The sequence below is a fragment of the Mercenaria mercenaria genome, chromosome 10 (assembly GCF_021730395.1).
Source record: "Mercenaria mercenaria strain notata chromosome 10, MADL_Memer_1, whole genome shotgun sequence".
Classification (NCBI taxonomy): Eukaryota; Metazoa; Mollusca; class Bivalvia; order Venerida; family Veneridae; genus Mercenaria; species Mercenaria mercenaria.
This window is the reverse complement of record NC_069370.1, coordinates 52,874,584-52,887,812: the sequence shown is the minus strand read 5'-3', so window position 1 is coordinate 52,887,812 and position 13,229 is coordinate 52,874,584. Positions and strand designations below refer to the sequence as shown.

The 13,229-nt window shown below is 33.3% G+C and overlaps 1 protein-coding gene across 3 annotated transcripts in view; it reads right to left on the bottom strand.

Moving 5' to 3' along the window:
• The window catches only part of LOC123561554 (E3 ubiquitin-protein ligase TRIM33-like), a 40,277-nt gene that overhangs the window by 9,807 nt on the left and 17,241 nt on the right, over positions 1 to 13,229 (bottom strand). The window contains exon 1 of one of the 3 annotated variants that reach the window (XM_045354015.2): positions 8,675 to 8,807. The exons of 1 other annotated variant lie outside the window; for it this stretch is intronic. The gene's annotated coding sequence lies outside the window, so the exon portion shown is untranslated. Of the gene's footprint in view, positions 1 to 753; positions 1,028 to 8,674; positions 8,808 to 13,229 lie in introns of those variants that run through there. One more of the 3 variants, XM_045354013.2, reaches the window with a different exon arrangement.

Sequence of the window (13,229 nt, the reverse complement as noted above, 5' to 3'; positions counted from 1 at the left end):
TTGGTAATGAAAGTAAACATTACCAACTTCTAGTCAATTTTATATTACATTCATATTCATTTTCATTCATTTACATAAATTATCTCATAAGATATTATATCATTAACGACCATTTACAACTGATGTTAATATACATTTAAGTTTCTGATATTGAAACTATTGAAAATAGCACATAATAAAAATTTTATCTATGCAATAAATCGAAATGACCGAAGTTTGTAAACTTCTGAATTGTGTGTATTTTGCAAAAAATATTTGTTGTTTTTAAAACTTTCGCTTTACCATCTGTTTACAGCATACTGGTGTTTAGGTTAAATTTTAATTAGCTTAAAGATGTACTATGCTCACCTTGCACTAACATATGTTATTGTTCATATTATTTCAAGCAATTTGCATGTATATCTTTACAGAAACCTTAAAACTGACCCATCTCATCGAAACAAAAGAAATAAGCTAGTTCTCAAAACGAAAAACAGTTGACAGGCACACCTTACGTTACGTGTTACGCTAAAAAGCTCCGTTTCTTTCAAAATGACGTTTTGTTAAGAAATTTATTTATATTATTACATGTATGTAAAGCGTTTTAAATACCAAAAACACTTGCATGTGTGGCAGATTTGCTTTACTCTAAAACACCATCATTAAAGAGACTATAAATAATAATTAATATGCTAATAAAGCCACCAGATGGTACCTTTAAACCTGAAGAAATACTATTTCTTTCATTAGAAAGACGCAAAATTATCTACATACCTTATACTGGTATTTAAATCTGTTTTAAGGTTTGTTTAAAGCTCCATTCACATAAAATTCGAACTGAAACTGTAAATGTATCCCTTCGTGTTAAGATTGATATCTTAATATTACTTATACATCCAGACTTTACGCTTATTTGGCTATGACTAAATTCAGTTTGAATGCTTTCATTCATACTTGAATACGCGAGAATCTATAAAACCTAGTTACTTCTTTAATACCGTCGCGATTAAATGAACAGCATTGTTATATATATTGTTCAGTTTTTATACACAACCAGGTTCAGGGTCCGTTTGATACATTCCGTATTACATTCGTTAGTTATCTGTTGTGTTAATTGACAATGGTAAATTCGACAGCTCGTTTATCTTTAATACCCTATTATAATTACAGTTAGATATCAGCTCGAATTTCGTATGTTTATCTGAACGGAATGTGACATTAATTATTGACACTTGTTATGGAGGCATTAAATAATATTACATATGTAATGCATAAAGCCTCTAAAAGACCTTAATAAGCACGTTGACTGTTCTTTTAATGAAGCATTAAAAACATATTTGAGCTTTGTAGTCTGTTTAGAAATATACATTTATTTCGAAACAACGAAATAAAAGGTAGGTTACTAACTATATGTACATATACATAATATAGTAATTATGGATTATCAGAAAACGTCTTTCTAAAAAAATGGCTCTTTTTAACATATCGACGCTCACCTACATGTATGTTTTTACTCTTGAGATTGTTAAGAATGATATATATTCTCATAACGGTCGCGATATCATCACCTCTGTAGGTAAGTCAAACCTGTTTACACCGACCACACTTGGGCTCAGCAGGTAAGTCAAACCTGTCTACACCGACCACACTTGGGCCTCAGCAGGTAAGTCAAACCTGTCTTCACCGACCACACTTGAGCCTCAGTATGTAAGTCAAACCTGTCAACACCGGACTTACTTGGGCCTCAGTAGGTAAGTCAAACCTGTCTACACTGACCACACTTCGGCCTCAGTAGGTAAGTCAAACCTGTCTACACCGACCACTCTTGGGTCTCAGTAGGTAAGTCAAACCTGTCTACACTGGCCACACTCGGGCCTCAGTAGGTAAGTCAAACCTGTCTACACCGGCCACACTTGGGCCTCAGTAGGTAAGTCAAACCTGTCTACACCGGTCACACTTGGGCCTCAGTAGGTAAGTCAAACCTGTCTACACCGACCACTCTTGGGCCTCAGTAGGTAAGTCAAACCTGTCTACACTGACCACACTTGGGCCTCAGTAGGTAAGTCAAACCTGTCTACACTGATCACACCTGGACCTCGGTAGGTAAGTCTAACCTGTCTACACCGACAACACTTGAGAATGCAGAGTAGATAGCCGTTGTAAACAAGTGGTCGCTCAAAACAGGTAATATGTGGTATAAAAGTGTATCATTTCAAGTAAACATATCTGTATTGTATAGTTATTTTTGTTGGTATTTGTATTCATGTACTCAAAAGTTTTAGAGTTTGTTTTTTTTAATTAGTTTTATTCTTCACCTTAAATTGATAACAAACCAGTAAATACACGGTGCCTATACCACGTGACTTTTATGGCTATGTGTGGGTATAAAAAACATAAACAATCGTCGATTCAGGTAACATTTTTCATGATAACTTTCTTAATCCTGCACCAATTTTATTCAAATAAAGACGAGGGCCCGGCCATAAGAAAGATACAATCACGGCCCATCAGTTTGAGAAGAATAGATTCGCATTTTTGTCGAAAAGTGCAACCGCGCATTTTTCAGTCAGATAATCGACGTGCTATGTGTGGGTGCATTCTGTTAAAATCGTTTATAAAACTCTTAAAAATGCGTTCAGCGACAGGGCAAATGGAACCGAGAATGTAATTTTGCCTTGTTTAACAGTTGCATAATGATTGTTAAGAAATATAGCGTATTCCTCTCGTTTTTTAAATAAATGAAAAAATGTTATGTGTGGGTGCCGCTAAATTTATGCTATGTGTGGGAGTAAACTCATAAAAATGATACCGTGGCTTGAGATACTTGCACTAAGTGAGGTTTAACTTACTCGTGTTACATTCATAGAAATGAGTATCCATCTAGCATAACTGATCTTTTTATTTGGTTACGTAGATCGGAAAGACTTTTTTTTTAAATTTTTATTAAGGGAGACTTTTCGGAAATTATTTTTGTGTCAAAAAATGGATACAAATAGGGGGGTTATGCCTCTAGAGTATTAGTAAGTTGATTTATAACATCACTGACCATGTGTAAAGCATAAAAAGTCGGTTTTGCAACTTTTTGTCAAAAAGTTGAAAAAAATGTTCTCCAATGCCATAAAAACATTTAGGGTCGGGCCAAAAACTTAGGGTAGGTCGGGATACCGGAAACAAACAATTTTTTTACGCTTTAGAAAGTGGCTGTGTTATAGAGAATAGCGCGTCAGATTCATTTTTGTTATTGGTTACGAGCGCGTGTTATCAAACATCTTTAAACATTAAAACTCTGATATATGTTTGAAGTAAAATTTATGAAAACGTTATTTCCGATCTCCTTCAGTTGCGTTAAAGTGTTTTTTTATCTTGATGCATAAACAACGTTTTTTCATGAACACGCAATTGTATCATTGTCCCAATCTGACTAAAGTACATATCCTATTACGCTACGCATAGGATCTGAGAACGACCTATTCATTGCCTCGTTCTGACGACCCTTTCGCTAGCCAATCAGAGCCTAACTTACAACATCCTGCAAATCTACCTGTAGCCTTGACTTTTGATATTTACAATTTTTATGTCATAATGTATCAGATAGCTGGTTAGTTCAGTCGGTAGGCCACTTGCTTTGTAAGCGAGGGGTCCCGGGTTCGAGCCCTGGAATGACTGCACATTTTTCTTACTCTTTGACATTCGAACAAGTCGTCTGATTGGATAAAATAAAAATAGCAATACTGGAAATCCAAAATATACAGAAGACGAATGTGAATGGGTCGTTCTCAGATCTTCGTTTAGAAGATCAAGTACTTTAGTCAGATTGATCATTGTCCCTAAGGTAGTTTTAAAGGGCAGTATGTGTGACAATATAGTGGATGCTGCTCCATTGTAAATTCCGCTGCTCACCTAGTTCGTGGTTAGTTGCAGCTAAATTGGTATTTATTGTAGCTTTGCGCTATACATTTGAAACAACACAAATTACTACTATTACAGGGTTGTAGTTCACTTTTCAAGCATAAAGAAAGGGCTTCAATCCCTCGAACGAAAGTAAAGTACCTGCGGTAGTGCATGTAAAAAGACTGCTATTAAATTCATACCACACACATAACACATGGAGTCATTTCATCAGAGTCGTTATTCATGCTTAAATCACTGTACGTCAGCATTGCGCCTTAACTGTTCACACGAAAATATAAACACATAGTTAAGAAATGATATTTTGACAAAAGTTTACATAAAGAAACAGTAAAAAGGTAAGACAATATGGTGAACTCTTTCATACCAAACAACAAGGTGAATCATACTGCATGGAGAGTTTACTTGCCTGACTTACGCTTTTTACTATTGAAAATATTTTGTATATAAACAATGTTCAAAATATCATCTGTGAATAAAACTAACAATATACTCAGTTCCAAAAGAAAGTGTGCAATTTTTAAATTTAAATATTTCAAAAAATTCCCCAACGTTTTTGTTTCATTTTTTCATACACTAACTCTCAGGTATAACTCAAAATCTAAAATGCACACCAATTTGTTTACGAACTGATTTAAATTTTGTACCAAACATTACGTTTTCATGAAAATAACCGAGAAAAAATAACAGAAAACTAAGTGCACACTTTCTTTTGGAACTGAGTGTAGGTTTGACATGTATGTTGTGATGCAGTAAGTTTGTTCGTTTGATTTCAACGCCCTTTTTCAACAGTCAGAGTCATATGAGGCGGACAGTTCACCTAACCATCGTTCCTGGGAAGTACCAGTATACTAGACTCCCATCCTCCGTAAGCAACTGCATACTTTCTCACACATAAAGAGACATAGTCGGTAGCTGGAGCTCGAACCTACGGTCCTCTATCAATGAAAGGTTACAGTGGTTTGAAGTTCCTTGGACAGTTCACCCCCTTCATAACAAACAATTTTATTCTTAATTTGTTTGACAATTTCTTTGAAGCCTTATTTTCTGCAATGGTCTTGTTAGAATGAATGTAAGCGCTTACAAAACCAAAATAAAAAAAAACAACTTACGATAGATATTATCTCACAACAGACCTGGGACGAACTCTTCTAAAATCACAAACTGAAATTTTAATTATCAAGAAATGTAATTGATTGAGTGTTTCTTTAAAATTATTTGGCTGTACTTTTAGCGATAGAATCGCTACAGATTGGTTTTGCAAGCGCCAACATTCATTCTAACAAGACCATTGTAAGTAAGAACAATGTGCAGTCATTCCAGGGCTCGAACCCGGGACCCCTCGCTTACAAAGCAAGTGGCCTACCGACTGAACTAACCAGCTATCTGATACATTATGACATAAAAATTGTAAATATCAAAAGTCAAGGCTACAGGTAGATTTGCAGGATGTTGTAAGTTAGGCTCTGATTGGCTAGCGAAAGGGTCGTCAGAACGAGGCAATGAATAGGTCGTTCTCAGATCCTATGCGTAGCGTAATAGGATATGTACTTTAGTCAGATTGGGACAATGATACAATTGCGTGTTCATGAAAAAACGTTGTTTATGCATCAAGATAAAAAAACACTTTAACGCAACTGAAGGAGATCGGAAATAACGTTTTCATAAATTTTACTTCAAACATATATCAGAGTTTTAATGTTTAAAGATGTTTGATAACACGCGCTCGTAACCAATAACAAAAATGAATCTGACGCGCTATTCTCTATAACACAGCCACTTTCTAAAGCGTAAAAAATTGTTTGTTTCCGGTATCCCGACCTACCCTAAGTTTTTGGCCCGACCCTAAATGTTTTTATGGCCTTGGAGAACATTTTTTTCAACTTTTTGACAAAAAGTTGCAAAACCGACTTTTTATGCTTTACACATGGTCAGTGATGTTATAAATCAACTTACTAATACTCTAGAGGCATAACCCCCCTATTTGTATCCATTTTTTGACACAAAAATAATTTCCGAAAAGTCTCCCTTAATAAAAATTTAAAAAAAAAGTCTTTCCGATCTACGTAACCAAATAAAAAGATCAGTTATGCTAGATGGATACTCATTTCTATGAATGTAACACGAGTAAGTTAAACCTCACTTAGTGCAAGTATCTCAAGCCACGGTATCATTTTTATGAGTTTACTCCCACACATAGCATAAATTAGCGGCACCCACACATAACATTTTTTCATTTATTTAAAAAACGAGAGGAATACGCTATATTTCTTAACAATCATTATGCAACTGTTAAACAAGGCAAAATTACATTCTCGGTTCCATTTGCCCTGTCGCTGAACGCATTTTTAAGAGTTTTATAAACGATTTTAACAGAATGCACCCACACATAGCACGTCGATTATCTGACTGAAAAATGCGCGGTTGCACTTTTCGACAAAAATGCGAATCTATTCTTCTCAAACTGATGGGCCGTGATTGTATCTTTCTTATGGCCGGGCCCTCGTCTTTATTTGAATAAAATTGGTGCAGGATTAAGAAAGTTACCATGAAAAATGTTACCTGAATCGACGATTGTTTATGTTTTTTATACCCACACATAGCCATAAAAGTCACGTGGTATAGGCACCGTGAAATAGAAATGTGTTATAAACCGCAACGCCGAAATAAAATGTTATCACAATACAAAAAAATGTACTTATTTGCTTTTTATTCCGAAAATATGACACTGACAAACCTTATGAAATAACAAAATATCTCGAGGCATTGAAAATCTTACATGTCCACTTAAATACAAACTTTGCACTAATTTAAAACATTTAGCTTATCTAGGTAACCAATCAGTGTACGGGTGGAGGTATTTGACCTGATATTGTAAATGTATGAATAACTTATCTGTAATTGTCATCAAATCTTGTCCTAGTGTATTGTGGAATGTAAGAATATATCAGATCTTGAGAAAGATTGGCGTGTACAAGTTTTATACTTTTATATGATAATTTCTAGAAACTTTTTTATTGTTAAATGGAAGTAATGAATTTATTTTATATGGCAATATAGGAAACTTGTGCAAGACAAAGTAACATTTTCAATGTTTAAATTGACGTTTTACAAGAAAATTAACATCACCTGATTATATAAAGAAATTGTTATTTTACAAAAGACCGTGATTAAACAGCATATATAACATGTATATCTTTTTTGGAAAAAATGCGTTATCTACTTGCCAAGCCTTTTATGTTCAAAAACAGGGACCTATAGAAGGGTTACACTTCCAGACAGGCCAACACTTAAATACCCCGCCATGTTCGAAGAACAGTTACATGTCTTCCTTTTTATGCAATATTGTATGAGAGCTAACTTGCACAAGACGATGTTAATTACGGTTTTCAGCCAATCTGACAGTAGATTTGTTTCATTTGAGTGCATATTTGCAATAAAGGGGAATAACTTTGGTAAACCACTTGCCATTTTATCTGTTTTAGAGAAATAGAGGTAAATTTATAGTTGAAAACATCATAGATCAGTTACCGAATCAATGCATGCTATGTCAGATCATCTACCTAAAGCGGAAGCTAACCAGCCTCCGGATGTACCGTAGTGGGATGGAGTTTAAAGTACACTGATGACGTTTCATCTTTTAACGTTTGAGATAGAGGTCATCTGTCAAAGGGTTATTCATTTCTTCGTCCAAAGATCGTACGTTGATTCGCCTAAATTGTAAAGGCACGTGCATTTTTTTTTTTTTTTTTTAAATTGCCAAAGTCACCTCCCCTTTTACTTTGCAGATGGCGGTGATTTAATGATATTAAAATGTACTTCTAAACTAAGGATCTATATATTTCTACTGCTGGTACTATGTACAATACTCGCTGGTTTAATGTTGTTGTATTTTTGTTAGATGTATACACAATCAATCACATTTTAACATGACTGAGCAAAAACAGGACGGTTTTTTATGTGAACTTAAATATAACACCTGTCTGTTATGATAAAGTTATAGGTTAGTAATTGTTACAATAAAATTGAATAATATCATCAATTAGTCAAGTTGTTATAACATTTTAAGTGCCTTTATTACTACAACAAAAAAGCTACGGTAGTTCTTTTCTGTTACTAATGGAATAAAGTCAAAGGCCTAACATACTATAATAGGGGCATTTCGTATAAATCAAAATATTGATGTAGGTATATATACGTATAAAACTACACAGTTCACTGTTAATATATACTTAAATGATTAAGATTGACGTTCCTGTGTTGACTGGATGTCTGCCCAATTAAAGATCTATCACGTTATTGGATTATACTATCAAATAATAATCTTGTTTAAATAGTGCCAAGTGTAGACGTTTTCAACAGTTTTCGAGTTTAAATGCATGCCCCGGACAGTAAATAATGTTTGATATATTCTGTTTATGCAAAACATGTCACACAATACATGACATATATGATAGAAATATTGAGATCCTTGATAAAAATTAGGTTCATACGGTTACACTTAAGCAAACAAGGTTCTTAAGTATGTCAAACTGACGCTTCACAATTCAAAAGTGAAACAGAAGTTAAAATTTAAAGAAGAAACAGTTCCAGTTTAAGTTTTTAAATTGAAAGCAACGTTTGTTTCAAATTCATAGAACGACAAAATAACAAAAAAACAGAATAGTTACAATATAATAAGTATTCAGATATATATTTTTCCATACAATATCAATAATCGAATGTGACAATAAAATAGTTCAGTTTAGTTTTGTGAACGAAATATTTCCAAAATGATTGAACTCACCAAGAAATAATCCTAGATTTTACACAGAATCCGAAAATTCAAGCGATTAAAGTAGCTTTGTATCTATTAGAAATAAATGTATTTCAAATACCAGTTCAATTTTTATCAATACTCAACGCTTAAATATGCAATCCAATCAAAATTTTCAACATCTTGGTAAGATTCCAAAGTAAGGCCGTTATAATAACTTGATACGTTTCTTGTCCGTTTTTAGGTCAGACTAAATATTTTTACTGTTCGCGCTAATGTAGAAAAGTAATCGGAAATTATTAGAAATGTAATCGGAAATTAAAGTTTTCAGATCTGATGTAGTAATGCAATTAAATGTAATTATATTTCAGTAACAATGGTGACAATACAGTCAAAAATGTATAAAAAAAGACCACCCACTGATGAGCCAAAAAAAAGGGGTATTTGCTTGCAAGTGCCTTCTCTCAAATGTTTTTATAATACTACATGTTGTCTTCGTTCACAACACAGATCTTAATCACAAGTTTAAATGCACGTGAAACTATGTTCAAACAGTTCATTTTCAATTATTATTGCACGAAATAAAATATGCAAACAAGTTTTTTACCGCTAGTACGTCCAGCCATTTGTCGTTGGGACAGAGAAACTATTACAGCTTGTCCTTGGCCTTAAGTCCAATCCGCAACTATACATAATATAAATAAAGTATGGCGTTTTACAAATTAGAGTTTAATAAATTGTGATCGATGTCTGATAATTTTTAAACCTCTTTGTAAAAACAGGTGTTTATATGATACAAATTTGATAAATGTATCAAGCTTGAAGCATATAAAACAAATACCGGTATTTACACTGTTATTTGTAACAATTAAAGGCGCTAGCTCATAGATTAAGAAAAAGATAGATTTATTTCATAATCATGTTAACTATTATAACTACCAGAAAGAACAATTTGTGCCAATGTGTGTATGTGCTCATCAATTGAGTGTGAGTTTAATGAACCCCAACTAAATATTTGCTTCTGTGTCTAACTAATGAGACTACTCATTCAAGGGCAGGGAAACAGGTACCAATGTCTGCAGAACCGGTTCTTGGGTCCTAGGTTGTAAAATAACTGAAAATTCTCGGAACTCTAGTATCTACAGGACAATATCTTGACAGGAAAAGGACACAAGAGCACGAGATAAACATTTAAGGCCTCCGTGTCCTAAAAAATCTGAACAACACGCCAATACATCAACTATGTTACTCTTAACATAACTAATGAAAACTTTTAAGGAAAATGTGCTCATTGCATAGTGTAGATGTAGTATTACGTGTATATCTTTCTTGTTTGACCTAACAGTATTCGTTCTAAATGTAATTTTATTTCAATAGCAGGTCTGACTATACAGTCAAAAATGTAAAAAAAATGACCACCCACTGATGAGCCAAAAAAGGTATTTGCAAGTTGCCTTCTATCACAAGTTTTTATAATACTACATGTCTTTGTTCACAACACAGGTCAGTTTAATTGCACATGAAACTGCATTCAAACAGCTTATTTTCAGTTATTTTTGCACGTTGCTAACAACATCAATGCAATCATAGTCCTCAACAGTGTTTGTTTGTTCTTCAAAAATACGTAACAGACAATAAGCTTTGTACATTGGCCATAACTATAATAAAACATTATTAAATATATTAAAATTACTCAAGAAGTAAATTAAAACATGAAGCAAACATGTCATTTGTACAACCATACGAGGCAACGAGAGTCTGCATTGTTATGTACGTTTTCACGTGCCATTTTCTGTATATTTTATCCAGGTCTTTTAATGAACGGTGAGAATGGGTGTGACCATGACAAAGAGCACTTTCATAAATGGTCAGTATATGCGATCCATTCAGTAGGCAAAAGAGCACTTTAGTTTATAACGTAACATTTTCATAAATGGCCAGTATATGCGATCCGTTCAGCAGGCAAAAGAGCACTTTAGTTTATAACGTAACATTTTCATAAATGGCCAGTATATGCGATCCGTTCAGTAGGCAAAAGAGCACTTTAGTTTATAACGTAACATTTTCATAAATGGCCAGTATATGCGATCCATTCAGTAGGCAAAAGAGCACTTTAGTTTATAACGTAACATTTTCATAAATGGTTAGTATATGCGATCCGTTCAGTAGGCAAAAGAGCACTTTAGTTTTCATAAACGTTTAATATATGCTATATCTACTGTTTATTGAGGTCAATGTTTACTTTTCAACCAAAAGCCATTGACCATATTTGATTATAAATTATGAAAGAAGGCCTCTAGTAAACATCATAAAGAGTAAAGATTTAGTGCTGAAGTGTGAAAGAATGTGGACAGAGACGTTTTAAACCTGAAACGGATTATAAAATACCATTTATTTCCGTCACTGGTCTTTCCTCTGACATTTCTAATGACAAATGTATGCCCCTAGTTCGTATCAAATCTGGACTAGTACATGCAGACTGTACTAGTATTTATCTATCTAGACATATATAGGAAAGTGCCTATCAAAATAAGGCAGTATTCCAATCTCGCGTTTACACATTTACTTGATGTAAAGGTATAATTGTAATGTGCAGAAAGAGTGAATCATTATTTAAGTCATAAATTATCATATGTAAAACACTGAAGTTGTTCTTGCCGAGATTTGTCATTCTATATTTGAATCAGCCATTCGTTTAATTAAGCCTTGTTAAAAATAAAGAAAATTATTACGGCATCAACTGATCACTTAAAATAATACACGAAACACTGAATTTCTAATGAAACACACACAAAAACCTTGCTGACGTTACTTTCAAAAGGTTCTTTGAAGTAAATCCCTATCTTTTTTTAAATCAGCTGTAGGCCCTAAATAATTAAAGGCTGCCGTGGCAGTTTTTGCAGCGTTATGATATACAATTGTGATTGAAACAATAAAATGACAATATCCAATCAATAAATTTGCTTTGTAATCATTCGGAAATATAGATTTGTAATTGAAATATTCATTCCTAATATGCAAATATATTCCGGTAACCGAGAGCTTAATGCCATACGTGTCGTATTTATTTACATGTATGCAAAATTACAGTACCGAATATCTATCACTTTATGATGTATTAAATTGAAAATATGACACTGTATAGATATAAAATTGTTGGGATTACGTGAAAAGCAATTAACGATAATATTTTCAAAATTTGATATAGGCTTATGTTAAACTGTAACCTTGGGGCTCCGTGATTATGAGTAGATTAACAAGAGAAAAGTTGATATAGGTAGGACCACGAATTTTTGTTTCTCCTAAGTGTTATACGAATACCTGATCAGATGTCTTAAAACTACGCTGCTCTTGCAGTAGCATGGTTTTCGACAAATTTCACATGTACCATCTTTAAAACCCAACCTTTCAAATGGATTGTTTCATTTATCCTGTTATTTGTTTTGAAAACTAGAACGAATCAGTTCAATATTTCAATATTTCGAATGGATAATCTCTTGAACGTTTTCATTTCGTGAAATATATTGTATATTATTTTTATTATTTGTATTCACTCCCGCTTGCGCTGTGTTCTATAATATTTTTTGATAAACTTTTATCAATTCTGGTTAAGAGATTTACCTGCATTTAAGCCATTATTGTAACATCAGTAGAATGATATATCTTTGATAATAACATGTTTAATTTTGCTACGTATTACGTACTGAAAATGATAATATATGACCTTTATAATGATTCATTCTTTCTTCATTATTATGCGTTTTCATGAATATAGTAACTATTTTAAACGTGTCTTTGGAATATTGGCCTATTTTGGTAACGTAAGTTACGTTGAAACTTTTCCTCATATTTTTCAAATGAACATTAGAAGTGTCCGGACAAAGCAATCAGTGGATTTATTTACTTTAAAGAAAGTTGTCATCTCGCTATACGTGTTGCAATTAAGCATGTTTTTGTGAATATTTTGTTGAATAGATTATTACATTCGAGCAGCCAAGCAAGAGAAAAAGGAGAAAAAGCGATATATTATTTATTTGATAAAGTTTACATAACACATAAAGCAATGCTTTTATTACCACTATTTTCCATATTTTATCGAAAAGATATGAATATATATATCATAATATTATGAACAATAAACCAGGAAAATTTCTCACACACACGTTACCTATTGTATCCTTATTTTGGAGACGAGCCAGAAAATAAAACGGTAATATCATTCACGGCGGATCCGGGTTTTCATTAAATACATTCTGATTTTTTTCTTATAAATGGCCGTCAAAAAAATCTTTTTTGATTTTAAACGAAAACACACAAACGCACGCACACACGCACGCACGCAGAGGGAGAGAGAGAGAAAGAGAGAGAGAAAGAGAGAGAACAAACAAATAAACAACATCAAAAACAACATTTACGTTATTATGTCTAAAAGGAGTGAGGGTGAGAGATGATAGACTATTTTGCTGTGGGTGCTGCAGTTTAAAGACTTAGACAGATTTGCACTTACACTGCCATAGACCCTGATATTGATTGATGATGTTTGGTACATAGTGAAATATCATGATGAAGAGCTAAGTGTATATTT